Source organism: Lates calcarifer, linkage group LG18 (genome assembly GCF_001640805.2).
Source record: "Lates calcarifer isolate ASB-BC8 linkage group LG18, TLL_Latcal_v3, whole genome shotgun sequence".
Lineage (NCBI taxonomy): Eukaryota > Metazoa > Chordata > Actinopteri > Centropomidae > Lates > Lates calcarifer.
In genome coordinates this window covers 15,934,337-15,954,970 of record NC_066850.1, presented here as the reverse complement: position 1 = coordinate 15,954,970, position 20,634 = coordinate 15,934,337, and the positions used below count along the sequence as shown (strand labels likewise).

At 40.6% G+C, this 20,634-nt stretch overlaps 1 protein-coding gene across 7 annotated transcripts in view; it reads right to left on the bottom strand.

Moving 5' to 3' along the window:
* The window catches only part of osbpl8 (oxysterol binding protein-like 8), a 79,717-nt gene extending 61,012 nt beyond the window's left edge, over positions 1 to 18,705 (bottom strand). For 4 of the 7 annotated variants that reach the window (XM_018697090.1, XM_018697094.2, XM_018697093.2 and 1 more), the window contains exon 1: positions 18,362 to 18,705. The gene's annotated coding sequence lies outside the window, so the exon portion shown is untranslated. Of the gene's footprint in view, positions 1 to 18,011; positions 18,135 to 18,361 lie in introns of all 7 variants that reach the window. The other 3 variants (XM_018697091.2, XM_051077784.1, XM_051077785.1) reach the window with 1 other exon arrangement.
* Positions 18,706 to 20,634: the final 1,929 nt, after the last annotated feature.

Genomic DNA, 20,634 nt, shown 5'->3' with positions numbered 1-20,634 from the left:
GCTGTTTTGTGTGGATATTTTAACGGTATGAACCCTGTAGCCGCATCTGAGATTACATCTGAACAACCTGTTGCAGGCTGCAGAAGTCAAGATGCCACTTAAGAAAGAAGCGGTATAATGATCTGACACTGCACATCCACAGATTGTTTGGAAAAAACAAACTGTTTCATTAAACAGGCATGCACTGCTGAGCCAAAACACAATGACAGATACGGGCACTCAACCATAAAATCTTCTGCGGCATGTTAGACAGTTTCCCTTCAGTCTTGTGTAATGAGGATGTGCCGGTCCATGGTGTGCTCCTCCTCAGATTACTGACAGTGGGTGGTCATCTCTGTAGACCCACCATGACCATGACCCTCATCATTTCAGATCTGGCTCTTATCAAAGTCACTCACATTCGCCTGCAGCAGGTTGACTACAAGATCAGACTCTTCATTTTGTTTTTTGCAATGTTTTGGCTACCTGTGAATTCTGTAATATGTCGGAACTAAATGTGTCCTAAATTGATTGTATTGAGATTAGAGATATGACTCAAGCTTTGCAAACTTGTGCCTAACTAACCAAGCCCATCTGAAGGCAACACAGCTTTCAGGGCGAGAGTCCATATAGCTTAACACCAGACAACATGCACAGTATTGTTTTTTTGTTTTGTTTTATTCAGTATCAGCCTGTAACCAGTTCAGCTCTAGCTGGAGTAGATGACTTTGGATTTAGTGGTCAATTTGTGAAACAAAGTTGCGGTGAAAGACAGAGTGCCACCCTTCCCTGGATAAATAAAGGTTAAAAATACGTCATTTGATTTACCCTTGCTTGCCTTTATCCACTGCCCCGAGACCAGTAATTTGATCATGAGAAAGGGCAATCTCATCCAAACCAATCAGGGCTCTGAAACAGTGCCATAAATGCCTCACAGGGACGTGGAGAAGCTGTTTCAAGTTCAAAAGAAAATGGGGTGTTGGGATTCAGATGATTCTAGGAAATAAGAACAGGCTGAGATTATCCATTTTTTTCCAGGTACAAACCATTATAGTGTTTCTATTAAATGCTATTTGACACACTAAACACAACCTTATAAAATCTTTATTACTAACATAAAACATTTCTGGAGAAAACTATACTCATTTGGCAGTTTATTGGGTACATCTAACTAAAACCAATGCAGTCTGATCCACCAGTCCTGCTATAAATCCTTCCTTCATGAAGGTTTTAATGTTCCTTTTTTAATGAAACTGTTTTAGAGAGGTGCTGATTCAACTGTATGATCATTATTCAGGGTGTAGTCTGTGGTGCTGTTGAACTGTGTCACATTATACAGAGAAGGATTTCCACCCTCGCTGATAACCCTCACAAAGGTAAAAGATTATTGCAGGATTGCTGTCAGGTGTATCTATAAAGAGTGAATGATACAAAAGTTTCAACAAATAATGTTTTTACACATGATTATGTGGTAATATTATGTATGTATGGTAGCTCTTGACAGCATTAGTGCATGAGTTCCTTTGAAAGGTGCAAAGAAGACAACAGAGGAAATGTAGCAGGAAGGAAGCAGCTTTAGAAGACTCTTCAGGGACAAACAGTGCCTTATATCAGACAGAGGACTGGAGGACATACTGACAGTGAGATGATCGCTAAGTCCCCCCCCCCATCAGTCATTCTACTAATGTAACGCTCCAGCGCTCCAATAGCCTCTTGGCTCCAGCCAGCACACACACACTTCATCTAGCCTCAACTCTCAAGGACCTGTCACACTGAGACAGATGCTTTCCACTCTTTCTCAAACCCAGCTTTAGCAATCAGCCCATGACTCAGCCTGGAGCAGCAGCCACACAGCTGAGGTGGGAAAAGAACAAAAAAAATCAAGGCCTGCAACACTAGGGAATGTTTGTAGCAGTATGTAGGAGGTTAACAAATTTTTTTTCTATGATTTTTTTCTACTGCTATTATACTGTGTCATCTCTAAAGTGTGTAGCAGCAATGACAAGTAAATTTCCTTCTGGGAGAAATGAAAAGTTTTATATAATCTCTGGGTCTATCTTTGCCATCGACTTGAGTATTGGTATTTAGCTGACACTCACATCCAGAAAGACTTTCAGTAAAATATGTGCTTCAAAATTCCACTGCAGCTTCTTTTTGGATGATAAAATTCACTTTAGCTGTGAAGCTGCCCTGTATTTGCAGCTGCCCTTATGAGGATATTAGTCTTATATTTTGTTATAGAATGAAATGTCTCAGTGACTGGATGGATTGCCATTACTCATGTTCCCCACAAGATGAATTCTAATCACTTTGGTGATCCCTTCAATCATTGCTGTTCTAGCACCACCAGCAGCACAAAAAAAATGTATCTTATACTTGTGTGCTATGGCCAATTGTGTGCACAGCTGACGATAATCCCCAAGTGCCTCAGCTGTATTCATGTAAAGTGCTAATTGAATGAAAGATGGTTAAATAGTAACATTATTCCTGCTAAACATTAATGTCAATATTGTCATTATGAGCATGTTGCCCAAGTACACAGAGCTGCTGTAGACTCTTAATCTTGTTTATGTTTTACTGTCTAATTATCATTGCACATTTTATTTTTTTATATCCATGCCAAACACTAATTATATGTGTATTGCAGTCTTCATTTTATAAACAAAGGACAAACCAGTGACAGACAATCCACTCAGATGTGGTTCTATTGTTTTCACTCTCTCCCACACTTTACTGACACTCTGCCCCTTCACACAAGCTGGCACATCACAATCTGTTTTAGTCTTACCACAGCAGTCTGTGAGCTAAGAGCTATGAATCATTGCCAAAGATAGAGGGCAAACGCACAGGGAATCCTAAACTTGTGGCTTGGCAGTGGCCCCAAAACAAAGCCGGAGACACCGGCTGAGGGGTTTTTCCACAGAGGCTAAAGACAGCAGGGAACCTCAGAGAATTATTATTACAGTATGTATTATATATATTATTATTTGACTTAAAAAAATTGAAATACCCCCTAATTAACACTCCAGTGCAAGAGCAAAAACACAGGGCATGTCAATATGTGTCACTGGCTTTCCACATTATTGGATTTACAGATGAGCAAATGGACAGATCACAATGTACCCAGCAGCACACAAGTCAGTACAATCACATTTGTTGCAGCAGATGATGTTTTAGTTATCATCAAAACCTCTATCAATGCTGTTACCAACATGGCTGTTCACCATATCTGACTAACAGACTCCAAACCTTTTTTCACCATTCCTGCTGTTACATATTTTGAGAGACAAAGGCTGTAATGGCTAAGTAGTGGATTTATGAGATAATACCACTATGACCAATGCAAAAGGGTTTCTGTTAAAAGTGAGCACACAAGATCACTAGCATTAAATACCACTGATCTCACTTACAGGTTATTTAATCCAAGCCATGTCCCTGTGGATCTTCATTCTGTTTTTTACTATCTTATCTTTTATAGTTTCTTGTTTGCTTCTATGAATACTGTTACAGAAAATATCCTTATTTTTTTTTACTTTCAACTGTTTTGAATAGGAGTTGATTGCCTTGCAGAGCAATTATGGCCCAATTACACTCATAATTATGGTCTAATTATGGTGACAACTTGCTTTAATTATGCTGCATGATACTAACCGTTCTCTGTCAAATATAAACGTCACAAAATCGGATTCATATAGACTTAGTTACAGCAGTGTGTTTTACCAAAAAATATACAGAAACCGATTTGAAAAGATCATCAAAGCAGATCAGAAAATTTTTGTTTGGATTGCTTGTCACAATTTTTTTTTTTTTTTCAATCTGCTGCAGTGAACACTATGATTTTGATTGTTTTAGATTAACAGTGGAGCTCTACTCAAGGACAGGCAAGGACAGCAATCATTTCAGGATCCTAAGCTGATTGTAGTGATGTTACTGTCTGCTCTCAAAAGGGGAGGCAGCTCTCTGACAGCGCCGACAGGCAGATCTATAGTAGCCCATTGCTGCTGAGTGTTCTGAAAATGACACATACAGAGCTGCCATACCAGATGAGACATAACAGCAAAAGATGATACTGCAACAATGTTACATGTTGGTCCCTGATATTTTTCCCCACTTCAGTCAATATAATTCAAATATCAAACCACTACACAGACAATTTGTCATTTTTATGTTTTTCATCTGAGAATTCAATCTCTCTTTCATCACCGCTCCTTGAAGCAACTGGCAGCCACTCTGATAATTCTGAACAAGGCCTCTATATTGCTTCCACTTCTGCTCAGTGATGATGAAGGTTTTAGGATAATCTCCAGCAAGCATCTCTCACAGCAAATGCTTTTTTTTTTTTTTTTTGAAAGGAAAAGATGTGCTGCCATACATTTGTTTGCTACAGGGAGCAATGGTTTGTGTAGATGTTTTGGTCTAAAAACAGAGTTCCATTTAGATAAGTAAAATGCAATTATTTCCATTAATATATATTATCAGTCTGTGACCCTGCATATGTGATGAAATGTTGCCCTTCCCACCAAACCACCAGTAATTATCACCTGTGTTTGTTAATCAATTGCTGACTGTCAGCTTCGCTGACGCCTCTCCTGGCTCCACAGATGCCAGATACTGCTGCCTCAGGCTACGTTTTATCAAAACTCATGAAGATGACTGATGAGCGCTGGGATGTGAACTATGAGGAAGAAGACCAGGGATAACAACATACGTGTACCCTGCCTCAGGACGAATGGCAGACTACTATAACTTAAAAACAGCCTAAAGCTAAAGCAGTGACGCTGTAAGCTAAATGCTAACATCAGCATGTTAATTTACTGACAATTTTAACATGTTCCACCTCCTCTGTGTACTGTTCAGCACAGTCAGTGATAAGGCCCATCACTGTCATGTCAGTAAACTTACTGACGCAGTTGGAGCTAGACGATGTTGTACAGTTGTCTGTCTGCAGCATGAATACCAGCGGGTCGAGCACACAGCCAAGCAGAGTGCCAGTGCTCAGTGTGGTGGGACTGGAGACTGGCGACAGTAAGGAAGTCCAGGACCCAGCTGCAGATGGAGGTACACCTGGCATGTGTATCGGATTGTGTTGTAGGCTGAGCTAAAGTCAATGAATCCTGACTTATTTTCCAAGTGGGACAAGGCTGGGTGGAAGGCAGATGTTACAGTGTCTTCAAGGGAACGGGTAGAGCAGTAAAGAAATTGTAGGGAGTCAAGTGTGATGGGGAGGCTGGATTTAATGTGCTACAGGACTAGCCTCACAAAGCACTTCATGATGACAGGTGGGTGCTGGGGTGGTAATCATTCAGACAGCACACGAGAGACTTGGTTAACTTGAAGCTTGTGGGGATGTCTGGGTCAGAGAGATGCTGAAGATGTGTGAGCAGAATTGAATGACATAACCTTGGATTTTATCCGGTCCTGCGGCTTTGTGAGGGAGAGGGTCTTCCTCGCCCTGTCTGCAGTCAAGTGCAGAAGCTGGTCATATGGGGAGGGATGGTCTTCATCACCTGCACATTATTTGGCTTCTCAAATCATACATAGTAGTTGTTCAGCTCATCTGGAAGGGAAGCATCAATGTCACAATTCTATGGTGGGGCTCTGTGGGCTGCGATGGCCTGGATGACCTTCCACGAGCGCCTCAGTCCCTGCTGTCAGCGAAGTGGCTGTTGATTCTTTGTGCATAATTCCGCTCCCTCACATGACAGATGATTTCTTGCTCTTGCTTGTCAGCTATTGCTTCTGGTTCGCCATTCTAGTGATGGTTTTGGTGACTGTGACATCATCAATACACTTGCTGATATGAGCTGTTGCAGTGTGTTATACTGCCGTCATCACTTTACCACTGTGAGCTCATTCACACACATATTTACATATATGCACAGCTCTGAAATCTACAAAGCAGTTTTAAAAGATAAAATAGCCCAAGTAGATGAGGGGGAAGGAGGACAGGTGAATCTGAAGTTGCTTGGTCCAGTGTAATCTTCTGCCTGCCCCAGTTTGGTGCTGTGCTCAGGGGGAGACATCTCTAAACAGAATTAATCCATGTAGGTCAGGGAGTGAGGAATATTAATCAACCATGTAAGAAGAGGAAGAGGATTGCCTTGCTAGACTGCAGAGAATCCAGCACTGTTTAACCAGCATAAGAATCACTTTTCATCCTCCCTGGCAAGGATAGAAACGTATAAATGTTGGTGAAAATGTATAGAAAGCTGATACTGCACGTGGAGGTAGGAGGTAGGGTAGGAGCGAGTATGTTCACTTGCAGTGGAAACAGACAACGCTGGGAAGAACAGTTACATCATTCTGTGGTTTAGAAAAATAATAAATACTTGCACAATTAAATATTATCTAGCAGCCATTCCTGTGGCACAGATTAAATCTCATCCCCGAGTAGATCCAGTTTTCACAAATACAAGATGCCTTTACATAACATATCTCTGTCCCTGCCACATTAAGAGCTGGGAGCACCGCAAAGCTTTGGCTGGAGACAATGCACACTCCCATCTCATAAAGCAGAAACTGTCTCTAAAAAGCAGGTCGACTCACTCGTGAATCTTGAGTTGGCGTGAGTTATGTCAAATCTCAGTGACCAGAAATAACACCAAGCTCTGAAAATACTCCACAGGTTATTTCCCTAGTTCCTGTTTAAATACCACTGGTCCCACACAAACCCCTGAGAGAAACAGTGATTAATAGAAGAAGTTCTGCTTTTGTCAACACTTACAGAAAAATCTAAAGTTTGATCATCAGCTGACAGAAATACAAAGTCATACCTGTCATCTCATGTACCATGTATACTCCATGCCAGTTCCAATGACCTTGCCACAACATAAAAAGCAGTAAACCAGAATAAAAAGAGGTAAGAACATTGTCATGTCAGTAAACTAGACTCAGAGTTATATAATGAGCATCATTGGTTCCCCCATGTTAAAAGGGCTCTAATGTTATCTCTGGCAGCAAAATTCCCCCTTTATTGTGGGAGAAAAGCATGTGGAGCACCACCACCCTGTGTGTCACCTTGTAAAATGAAAACTGTATTATGCTTTCAAATGCCACAAGGTGACTCAGCGCTCACTGACATCCATTTATCAGATCCATCAGAGCGACGTGGATGAGAATGCTGATGAGGAGAGCGAGAAGGTCTCAACTCCTGTGGTGTCAAGGAGACTGTGGTGACCTCCAAGCATTGAATCCCCTTACAGGAGAGGACGCTGCAGCTGCTGTTAACGGACAGCGTGGACAGAGAGGGAAAAACACAGAGACACCAAAGCCACGGCTCCACTACAGAGTTGCATGCTGAAAATGTGTATGACGCACACAGCCTGAGTTGAATAATATGTGTCTGTTTGTGTGCGATACCTCTTGCATAACAAAAAAGGGAGAAAAGATGAGAGCCTGAGATGCTGACACATCCAGCCTACAGGTGCAATCATTCATATTTAACATGTTAAAGAATCTGCAGACATCACAAGGGAAGCAAAGAGTGCAAAGGTCACAGCTGCAGGAGATACTCCTGCGACCCGAGAATGACCTTTAAAGAAAAATGGCACGTGGGGAAAAAAATAAATGGGGAGCTGGAAGACGAGCTCGTAGACATCATCGCTACATAAGCGCAGCTGTCAGCGGCTCAGCACAAATGATTCACCTTCTCATCTCAGCCTGGGATTTCGACAGCTATCTGCAGTTTAACACCAGACACATTCCGAGCAGCTATCCGGGTATCAGGACACATAATCAGGCTGTTGTGTGATGTGACCTCAATTTAATAGCATCTGTTACCGTAACGCAGCCTGCCTACACACACACACAAATTGTGAAAACATCAAAAAGAAGACACAGGAGTGACATTATCACACACCGGATTATAACCAGACTACATCTGTCCAGATCAAGTGAATTCAAACTGAAGCACATAAACACAGAAGCATGGAGGGCACCAGACCGATGCAGCATGCACGTGTGGAACAGATCGAGGAGGGGTGGGGGTGGGGGGTGGAGGGGATGAAGGACCTACCTCATGCAGCTCGGGCAGCAGAAAGCACCATTACATTCACAACACAGTCTCTGAGAGAGGAAAGGAGAGAGAGCGAGGGAGAGAGACATAGAGATGACATCACCATATTTTTCTCCCTCCTCCTCTGAAATGTAGGCTAGCGCTGCAGGGCTGCCGGTGTCAGCGGCGGAGCAGCAGTGAGAGCTCGCTCTCTGTGTGCATCGACAGAGGAGTATGCGCTCCATATAAGCCTTTCCTGCTACTCAATACTGTGACCTCAGCGTATTAGTGTATATACCCCCAACAGAGCCAAACACACACACACTGTAATACTGTAAACACCTGAAATAACTGAGGGACTGATTTAACTTTCCCTTCAGAGATAACTTGGTTGTTTCATTCCAATTTTAAAACAAATGTAGATAAATATGAAAGGCAACCATTTCAAAACTATCTGATGCAACCATACTATAATATATAAGTGCAGCTAAACCTGAATAGAGGACTGAGAAAGAATTTTTTAAATACATATATTAGGATTATTAGGCATGAGAGAAAACAACCAGTGGCACTACATCACACAACAAAAGCCATGTATTCAGTGTTAAAACCTCATCTAGTAAAGAGATGAGATGCATCTGGATCAGCCAGTTACACCGCAAACTTTCCTACTCGTATGAGATACCAACATGTGTGCTGACAGAGAGGTTACAAAGGGGATCAGTTGACACAATGCAAGTAACTTGAGGGTTTGGAGCTAATGCTACTTCTACCCAGCCCTAACCCCTGACACTTACTGAAGCCATGTGCTGCTTTATGTAAAAAGAGCACACACCCCTACAGTGTTACTGAAAATGCCAAATTCAGAAGGATGCCACTGACCCAGGAACTGTGGTAAACAATACGTCAGCAATGATAAACTCAGATAATTCATCCTCCGTAGAGACATGCTTAAACCGGTGTAAATGTAGTAAACACTGCCTGTGTTTACTGTTTGTGCAGCTAAAGACATCATTTTTGAATGTTTTTTTCTCAATGTCTTAAATAAAAAGAAACTTTGAAATTAAGAGCGCTTATTCCTCTGCTAACCAATTTTCCTCGAGGAAACCTTGAACACAAATAGTTTTTATCTTTTAGGAAGAAATCCAGACTGTGACCGAGCTGCAAGACTGATTCAGTAGGAATGGGAAACACTGGCCTTGGCAGATTGTGCTGCACAGTAATGGGCAAAAACATGCTGCCGCTGCCGCTTGATTTTCACTATCTTTTAAATTGTTTTCCCAAGAATACTCAGACATAAACTTCTTGGAGTTTGAGGTTATCTTTGGTGATACTGCACTGTTGTGTTCTGAGCTTTTTTCATCCTTTTGTGCTGACTTTACAATGTATTTCTTTTATGGCTTACTGCATATTACTTTGTAAAGTCTATGCTACTGCCATGCTAAAGGCATTTTTTAAATCGCAGGGATAGACTGTATATGAAAAGTATGAGGGCAGCCTTTTAAGAGGCATAATGGCTCATTTTACAAATCAGGAAAATACAATATTATTTAATGCAAATAAATGTCCATACATCAACTTGGAAAGGGTCACAGGTACCATGCAAACAGGAACTGCTAACAGCTAATTTAAATGTATTTTTAACAGTGCAAATTTACCAAATTGTAAGCAAATATAGGCTGGAACACTGACACTCCAAATCAACCTCAACTGCATCTATAAATGGATCAGGGCTTTAAATATGATTAGTTCATCCTGACTTTGTTTGGATTAGACAGAGACTGAGCGGAGTGAAGGAAGGATTTATATGAGGTCGATATACATCTAAAAATTAATCAATCTATTGTTTTTAACCAGTCTTTAACATTTCCAAAATGATGACAAATGTCCAACAGTAAGTCACCAGGGCCCACTGTGATATCTTCAAATTTCCTGGTTAAGTGGATTCAGGTCCACCGAGCCATCAGGAAGCTGCTCACCCTAAACTCACAGGTAATATAATTTTGTGTCTCAGAGCATCAAAATGAATTTCCCTTATCTTTTCCGCTATGTCCTATTTCTACACCAAGCTTCCATATTATTGTGGTGCAGCAGAGCAGGAGTATAATTATATTCTGACCCTGTCCCAGCCCTTGCTTGTAATACTGTGAGATAGCAGTTCAAGCGTATTCTTTTGTGAAGAATTCTGTGGTGGTGGACGAGAGAAAACATAAGCCCGTATTTGTTTTATATTTTAAGATCAAAAGCATGAGCTGACTTTTCCTCAAGCAATCTGTTCGCTTGACTAACAGATGTCTCTGCAATTTGACTTGGTGTGTGTGTGTGTGTGTGTGTGTGTGTGTGGCTGTGCCAGTGTGCAACATGCAGGATGCATGTGTTCCTGTATTATTGTGTGTGTTGTTTGTATGTAGTGGTCCAGCTGCAGGGGAAACATGCTGCTGACAAAAGCACCCAGCTGTGAGTGTGCTCCTGAGGGAAGAGCAGGCAGGTCAGAGCTGAGGCAGGTGTGTCAGAAATGCTGGGAAAGGATCCTACACTACACATTCACACAATGCATGTGTGCACACACACAATAAGCACACACGGTATCACAGCAATACATAGCCGTGGCCGTTCGTATATAGTTAACATCTAATAAAACATGCAGTCAGTGAACCCAGCAGGTAAGCTGATCCAATGACAGCACATGTCAAAGGATGATTTTATCCAAACCTTAGCACTCTGTATGTACTGTATTCTTAGCAAATGCAGCCCTTCACCCTCCCTGACCATTGTTCCCTAGTGGCAGAGATGTTTCATGATTTTTCAGTGGACTCCATAATTAACTCACAGCTCCTCCATGACCCTAAAACTTTTACTGGTTTATGAGTTGTTCCCCTGAAGAGGTCTGGCTGAACAGTCTGGTTTTCACAACAGCATGATGCCAAAAAACACAACCTACCTAATTCATTCTGTTGTATTTCTGAGCAAAATAACATTCGGCAAAATTCCCAGAACTCAACACAGCATCTCTAGAAAATCTATCAAATGCTTTTTTTTCCTGGAATTGATCTTTTAAAACTCCTTAATATTCCAAACATCCACTGACCAATGGGAAAGAGAGATCCTAAATATAATCTCCTCAGTAGGGAAAAAACAACTCTATCTCACTCTCTCCCATTGTCTCTCCACGAATAAATGCATCATATTAAACTGAATTGCACAGTTGTATGGAGTTTGAGGCCAGTAGTGAAGCGTCAGCATGGACCAGTCTATCTACCTGCCTGTTGCAGGCAGACAATTGAGGTGGTTGGGGCAGTTTGGCTGATCTGAGATAGCAGAAGATGCTCAGACAACACATACAGACGCCACATTCCTTGCAATAAATGCTCTACTGCTATGAAAACTGCTTGCTTAATAAGGGATTATACTTTGATTTGAAAATAAATATAGCTTAAAATAACCAAAATATTTTAGCTATTGGTTAATACAGCTGTTGATCAGGGACATTAACTTGATCACTGCATCTGCTGGTAAGATTACTTACCAGCTACTACTGTCAAAACCCTTTTTTCAACCAGTATCATCATCAACTTTAATTAACCTCCTATTTTTGAGCATAAAATGTTCCACAAAACAGCAATGGTTTGCAGGCAGCTACAAGACAGGACTCGGTCGTACAATGTTTTTTGAATAAACTGTGCTAACTTATTGGCTGACTGAGCTACGTTAATGAGCTAATGCATTTGCTAACTGACTGTTTATTTTCTCTCTTTAGTAACTGCTTATTGAACAAGCTGACTCACAATGATGAACAAATGGTGGGGAATGTGTGAGAGGTTCAAATAGTTTGTAAAAACATCACAGATTCATGTCAGTGTACTTCCCTCGGAGTATGACCAGGTCTATAAACACTCGTTGCAAATGAGAAAGCAGTAGAGCTGCAAAAATTAGTCAACTGTCAATCAATCAGCATCAACTCTGACATTCATTTTCTAAGAAACATTCCTCAAACTTGGTTACCTGCAAATGAGCTTTCAAATGAGAGACTGGGGATGTTCATCTGACCTTGCTGAATGGTGAGCACATCATGACCATATGAGGAGATTACACCACATGAAATGAAAGGTCATCTCTAGGGGGATTAATGAAAATGAAGACTGTTAAAAAACAAAAATGTGTGGCGTGGAGTCAATTTTGTGGCGCACACTACAAGTTCTGCCTAGGCGTTGAGGTGAAACAGAATGACACAGCCAAGGGCTTAATTCTCCAACAATACCTCAATCTCTTTGTTGAAGAAAAAGAACTGTCACTCCACAAATAACTGCAATTATTGGCCAAATCCTTGCCCAGAGAGTCAGTCAACCCTGTTCAACCTGAACAGAAGGTGTAGAGATGGGCCAACAAAGATAACTGATCCACACAGTGATAAAACAGAGGCTAAAGGAATTTTGGGAAAACACTTAGCACAAAGGGGAAATAAGAGAGATAAAAATTAATCTTATTAAAACACTACAGGAAGGTTTTTTTTTTTTTAAATTCATGTTCAGCCAAGAGATCCAGGAAAGATTTGAATGGGCATAAAGATGCAGAAACATTCATTTTATCAGCCTCTGTCTTAAAGGTCTCTTTTGAGTCGCTATCCAAGCACTTCACAGGAAACACTGTTATCATCACAGCACTGACGCTGACCCTTGCTGCTTGTAACACTGGGGATAAAGGAGAGACACAAATGCCATCTTGCCACTCAGCTTCCTCTTTCCTGGCTGGTCCGTCATGACTAGCTCAAATCATGTGTGTCCCAAGAACAGAAAGATCTGCCAGTTTAGAGATGTGACACCCTAAATATAAAATCTGTGTGAATAAAGCAAGTGACATAAGTATGTGAGTTTGCATCACAGCCACTGTCCCCTTCCCCTAAGGCTGTGGCCTAGCCCAAAGGGATTATTACAGCCGCACCTGTGGTGATTTTTGGAGATGCCTGCCAACAGTACTGAGAGCTGCACACAGCAGCTGAAATAAGCACCTGACAAAAGGTAGAAGCTGGCACCAGTTTTGTTGACAACAATACTCAGCGTTAATGTTCTGGTATGAAATGAAACCGTATCCTTGCTGAACACTGTTCTCTCTCTCTCTCTCTCTCTCTCTCTCAGTATGAGCTGAAAAAAGCAACTGCATGGTGCTATATCAAACAGGCTCATCAAAAGCAAGGGATTGTGCATCCCTCAAAGAGCTGCAGCTGTGTACAGGACTCTGGGGTCTGAATGAGTCAATCAGGACACTAGAAAGCAGAGCATGGATGTATGTCTGTGGATATTTTATACTGCTGCTTTAACATTTAAACTGTTAAATTACTACCACTATGCTCCCTTAATTTACCACCTCTATTCTGATTAACCAGTGTTTGGGATAAAGTGGTAAATGGTTCTGACATTTTCTGCCTGTGAAGGACATTTTTTGCACTTTTCAATTTGAAAACTTAAAGCATGCTAAGTTCTAAGGGCTGTCTGGCATGTGTAATAGATGCAACCTGTTTTGAGTGGGAGAAAGAAGACGAGCTGTGGAAAAAATGGGAATTTAACTTCACATTGGGAACATAACTAAAACCTCAAGAGCACAAACGTCCCTTTGAGATCATTTTCTTTTCGTTTACTAAATGTATACGTCTTTTTTCCTGCAGTAACATATTTACAGCCAATACAAATAAAAAAAAAACCTTCAAAAACCATTGCCCAGGGCACATAAATAGAGTAATACAGAAAAAGAAAAGCCATACTCCAGCGCCTTTGTTTCCACTGTTCAAAGAACACAGACATATTTTACTAACCCTTTCTGAAAGCTGCATATGCGGATTACAGTCTTTCAACTTCAAGGTCTCACGCAAAAACATGATTCAGTGATAATCATTTGCGTCACCTGTCAGATGTTGTATCCAGGATGTTTGCTTTCTCTTCTTCTGAATACTCTGCGGCATACTTGATATGTCCTCAGTACAATTCTGGGCGTGGTCAATGGCTTCAATTACACACACTGTGCTGAGCCAAGCTTTATTTCAGGCTGGCTTACATCAATCATGAGCTCAGACACAATGGTTTTTGGTGTGGACTGGAGGCATCGTCCTCTGTGAGACTGGAAGCTGGTAATGACAGTTATGCTGCAAAGCAAGATTCCTCTGTGAGGGTAAGGCCTCAGTCTGACTTCCATGAACATTTGTGGAGAGCAAATAAGACTCTGGTCCAATAATCATTAAAGCTGAAGAGTTGAATGAAGAGTCTCTCAAACCTTAACCAAAAATGAATTAATCTCAATTAGAACTAGATTTGGTAAGAATGTCACTGATGATTGAAAGTATCACCCTAACCCTGATTTCACACCAATCACAAGTATGACATTGGGCAAAGCAAGGTCATTAATTTCTATGGATAGTGCAGCTGTCAGGGTTTCCTGCAGTGTTTAATAGTGGAGGCAGCCCACTGGTGAATCTCCTGAAACCAGCAGATCTGCGATGCAGGAAGATGCAGCAGCTCAGGTGGGCAGTAATAAGGTTCCCCTACCTCTGAGGCAATGCTCTTTGGGCCTGACGAGGGCGGACAGTGAAGTTAATAGACGGAGACATTCATAAAGGGCCTGACGCCCCCACGCTCCTTTATCAAATAAGCAAGTCCAGCTCAGCAGTGGGCCTGATGCAAGGCTGACACAAGAAGCCTTGCTTAACTAAACCCTGTCATCACTGGAGACAGGTGCAAATGAAAGGCATGTTTGTTCAGTTTTGTTTGATGTATGAGAGCCAGCTACGGTCGAGATCCTCGGAATAATGAAGGCTGAGACAATTAAATGAAAGGTACACAATAATATGGTTTCATTGGAATAAAAACAGCTGTTTTCATTGGTAAGCCTTAGCTAACGCTCTCACAGATGGCAATAAAGGCTGTTGAACCACACACTAACAAGAAGTGGGCCAAATTGTAACCTGATTTGTGTGCCGCTGTTGGATAAATCCACACTGACAAGAAGTGAGAGGCAACTATCTCACTTTGAGCACATCTGGCATTTGTCAGAGCAAATGCATCCAATAAGCCAACCCACAGCCAGTGGCCTGAGTGTCCCAGCTGGGAAAATTAGCCTGCACTGATGCACCGGCCTTGGCATTTCAATAACTTCACGTGCAACACACCATTTGTTACAGCTCCTAACAGTGTTTTCAGTCTGGAGGCAGGAAGAGGCGAGGCTGCTGTGGGACGTGACTTGCTGACAGGTGAATATTTGTTCAGTGAGGGCCCTTTAACTGTGACTAACAACTATAAATGCATACTTTATTTCACAAGGCTCATAGCTTATACCCTCTGTTGGTAATAGCAGACATAAACACTAACTGTGCTCTGTCTATACTTATTTAGGAATGTCAGCAGTCTTTAACTCTTTCAATATTTGTGTATGTAACAGGTATGAATACATTACCATGTTTAATACACAAATTAGAAATAATAAAGCGCCACTCCCAAATCATGACGCAGACTACACCAAGACAGAACCACTCCCAGTAGCTTCAGAAAAATCTGGCTGACAGTATACGAAAAGAAAAAGTATTTCTCAATACAATAGAGACAGAGAAACAGATTTCATCGCAGAATAGATTCAATCCCAGTACAGTTTCCAGTATATGACATTTTGCAAAGGTGGCAAACAGACAAGCTGCTGCGAGTCACAGTCATGTGCTCCAGTGGCAGATGCCCGTCTTTGTGTTGCAGAGTGATTCATATTTTACTGGAAAGCAATACTCCATTCAGAAAACGCCTTATAGCTGCAACAACAGAAATTTTCAAATAGCAAAAAGACCTTTCTGAATCAGTTGAAATGCTTAATATGAATACAGTCCATGAATGTTTAGATTTCAGTGCATCCATAGCAGCCAAATTAGTAGAATGTGGGAAGCTCAGGTGAATAACTGAGTATAATTTTCATGTCATGAAAGTAACTGATATAATATAATGAAATATGGGACAGTAACAGTCAAAAACACATTGAACAATCCCCTAATGGATATTCTCTTTTTTTCATGTTTGTTTTCAAGGTGGATATTGACAAAAAGCTTTCAAACTCAGTAAACCACTAGTGGAAAAATAAGAGTCTAAAAAAATCAGTCAAATCTGCTCACTACAACTTGTCCAACCCATTTTACCAACATTATCTGATTCCTCATGCATGGGCAAACACATAAAACAATAAAAGGCAAATGAAAGCTTTTGTTGTGTGGACACAAGGCTACACCCTTCAGCTCTGTGAAAACAAGCGTAGAGGCTAATGTGGCTGTACAGCATTCTGCCCCACACAAGGGATTTTATGTAGACACCTAATTTACCTACTGCACAGAAGGAAATAGTGTCTATGAAATATACCACCTGCTCAACATAACTTCTGCAGACACAGCCTTGTTAAGCGGCTGGTATACAAAGAAACAGCCTCTCCCCAACATAGTCTTCTAGCCCAGCACTGGCATAATCAACCAGCTTCGTTATCATAACTGTGCACGTCAAGGTAAATGTTCCACTAATGCCCTATTTTTCATTGTAATAGGTCTCCATACACAGTACAGTACACAAAAGTACTGAGAGTGCTTTTGTGGTGAAGTGTAGAATTTGAATAGCATATTTAGGATACATGCATGCTGACCAAATGTCATAACACCCTCCTGCAATTTTGGAAGCTTCTATGTGTACGATAAAACAAATTAGTGCTGAAATAATTAGTCACTTAAACAATAAGCTGATCAAAGGAGCATACCAGTTATTTTAACAACTGATTAATTGTTTCTGTCTTTTTTCCAAGTAAAACACCAGACATTCTTTAATGGTTTCACTTCATTAAATGTGCTGATTTTCTGTTTTATATCACTGTAAATTTAATATCTTTTTATATGCACCTGGGCTCAAACTATAAAAAGTATATTTCACAGTTTTCTCACTATCTGTACAGTAAACAATAATTGCTTAAGTAGGAAAATTATTGGCATTTTGATTGATTATGAAAATAGCTGCAATCCTGACCCACCTGACATACAAAGTGCATCAATATTTACAAGAAAGAACACTTCTTTTGGATTCTGCTGTGTGCAGAATACAGTGTTCCCCCTGTATGAAACCATTCTAGTTTCATTTGCTGGTTGAGTGCTTTTCCTTCCACCACCTGTGCAAACAAACTATGTAAAAAATAATATCTCTGGTTTCCTTTGCATGTGAGCATTAATATAACGCTGATGCTCCAAAATTTAGAGCTACGTTTGTCAACCTGAGAAGTGCACACACAACAAGCTGTGGGTCAAGAAGGGCTGCATGGAAACTCCATTTGACTGACAAATGAGCTGGGCGCTCCTGTGACCCTGGATTGCACGCCTCACCTCAACAAAAGTCTGTCATGGAAAGTCTGGGATTACCCTTCATTTATATGCAAATACACACAGGATGGAAAACATGGAAATACAGTATATGACTGGCAGAACCTAAGTTGGCTCAAGTATACAGAATATAGACTACTGATGGGTTTTCATCATTAACTTAAATCACTTGAAAGCCATTGATGCAGTGCCTTCGGGTCTAACCATTTTCATGCCCAAAACAATACTAGTCTTTAAACGTACCATCCCACTATAAAACCTTATTGGCCGTCTACTGGGCAGGAAATCGAAGAGAAAAAGCTTTAAAAAAACGCAGGTGGATACCATGACAAGCGATGTCAGGTATCCGATGACAGGCTACCGGATGCTACCGGCTGCTGTCTGACACAATTAGGAAAAGGTTCTTAATGCCGTTCAGTCTCCTGTTTCTGATCCTGGCTCCCGTCAAGTGAAAGTGGTAATAGAGCACCAGGGATGAAGAGGCTGCAGACATGCAACACTGCAGCAGGATCACGGGGAATAAAATGCAGACAGCAGGGGAAGCACTGCTGACTCTGTTCTTGAAACATACCACAGCCAAACTGATTACAAATGCACATCTTCTTCCATAAATCATCCAGATACAGTGTGGTTGAAGGAAATTCAAATTAAACACGCTTTAACACTCACCACTTTGCTGTATGGCACTTCGCGTCCTCACCGTGCGGCTGCAAAGGGGCTAACATTAAATGCCTTTAACTAAATGTAGACTATTCCTCGAAAGGTTCACGTTAGAGTATAAGTTGGGACAGCCTGCAGAGACGAATGGAAATGGAGACGCTGTTAGACTTAATCCTCAGCTATCGCTAGTCCTGGTTTATTACATAATAATACGCACTGCTCGACTGCAGAGTCACGGCTGTCAACTCGCCACAGACATTCACGGCGAATTAGCAATTAAGCTAGCTGCGTTTAATCAACATTAGCAGGTGGAAGGCAGCGTTCATTTCCTGTTCTTATTTTGTTTGTATGGCACTCACCTTTTCTTCGTTGGGGGACTGCCGGTGGGTTGTACGACTGGCTCACGCAGGGAAACACTGGCTCTAAATATTCACTCAGTCCTTATGGACAGGCGTTTGTCTGTCTGCTAACTGTTAGCTGACGACGTGTTAATGTTTATTATTAGGCAGTCACTGTTTCAGCCTGTGATGGCTGGCGTCCTCCTTAGACCACCCGCGTCATGTAGGTCCAGTATTATAGTTTGAACGGGAAAAGATTAACTTCACTATCTCTAGTATGCTCTCTACTTTCAAATACCAGCGATTTAGAGCCAACTTGTTAGCCACTAGCCTGCCTGCACGATTCTGTCATGGGCTTGATTGGACAAAGGTTAAAATACCAATAATACACATCATTTCCTGTTTTTAACTTCAAAATAAAAGCCCAAAGAGAAACTCTTTTACTCCATTTATTATTACTCCATTTCATGTTCTTCACTCTTATTTACTTTAATCAAAATTGCTTTACCTAGTCTGTCTGTCTTTTAACTTATTACTTTTGAACAGATACAGTCTTAAATCTTGGATTATACAAATCAAAGTATAATAAAATAAAAGGTTCACTTTTTTGGCTACCTAAAAAATGTTCCACCATGCAGATCACAGGTGAGTTTTCTTCTGTGACAACACCCAGAACTGTTCACCCCTTCAAACCAGACTCTGAATTAGCACCCATTAAAAACAAAATCATAGAACTTGCAGCATTTATTTATCTATGTGCTCTTGTTTCTTTAATAATTTATTTGGTTTGTATCTTAAAAGAATAAGTTTATCACAGCTTGATTTTCTCATATCATAAGGTTATCATGTTAATGGAAATACCCTTTTTTCCATTATTTTTAAATAAACATTCATTTTTCTGTTTTGTTGTTTTTATTTGTTTCTCAATTATCTTTCAGCCCATTCTAGTATTCTCTTGACTTGTCTTTCATATTGTTTACTGTATATTATACTGTGTGAACATTGACACTATTTAGTCACAGTTTATTAAATTGCTCTTCTTGGTCAATTTGCAGTTAACTTGAATTAGTTTTGTGCTTAGTGTTATATAACTGATATTCTCATATAATAATATTATTGTTATTAGCCACAGTATAATAGCAGAGGTAATTACGTTCATTTCCATATTTGTACCAATGCTCTGGTCCAAACTTTATTTTGAAAGTGAAACACTCAATACTCTGTTATGTGACGGGGTAACTTGACACGACAACAAGCGTCTTCCTCCCTTGATTCTGCTCGGTGATTGTTTGATTCGCCTGGCTGGACAGGATACCACAGAAGTGATCATTTCAGTCCACTTTCACTGTAAACGTTGTCCAGCTGAATGCTCCAAATCACTGATAGAACCAGTGTAGTTATGCATGACACTTTAATTACTAAAATATATACATAAGATTAAAAAAAAATAAAATTTCTATAATGCACTCTCTGGGGTATGTGTATATTGTCATTATTGTCATATTTTGGTAGCTCCTATGATAATATTTTAAGCACACAGTAAAAGCTGTTGGTTTGTAAGCTTTACTATTACTATTCTTACTATGCACGCATGCCTGGATAAAGGATGACATCTAGTGGCTAATGGAGGTTTAGGTTTAGTAGGTAAGTGTACGATGGGGTATGGAGAACATCTAGAGGCACGCATTTGTAACTGCAATGTTGCCATTGCTTCCCATTGGGTATTTATGAAATGTCAGATATTATGCTGTTTGTTTTGCATGTATGTATAGAAGTCATGACCATATGGTCCTGCATCCTGGAGAACCTAACCTTGTCAGAAAAGTTTAAATATATATGTGTGTGTGTATATATTGTTAATTAAATTGTTATGTTTATATATATTTATATATTTTGTGACCTAAATGTAAAGAAACATCCGATAATTTCCCCAAAAATATTAACAATGAGCTCTGCAGTATACTCCTCTAGTTCAAGTGCCCTGACTGCACTATTCAGAAGAGTACTGTTCACCTGTGAATAACTGAGGCGTGGAGGATGCTTATGTTCCTAATCTGTATAATGTCTGGATAGTGTTAGATAGATAGACAGGTAGCTCGCTCAAGTCTTGCTTAGAACACAGACTTGGCTAAGGAGATGTGGGATACAACACCTACTCTGTATCTTGTAACAGACACCTAATAATGCAGGTTTTAAGGTCATGACACAAGAGGCTGGAGAAAGTCTGGGGAAAGAGAACATTTCCCATATGCTCTTTTCCTTTTCATATTCATAATAACCTCTTAATGGCAAGA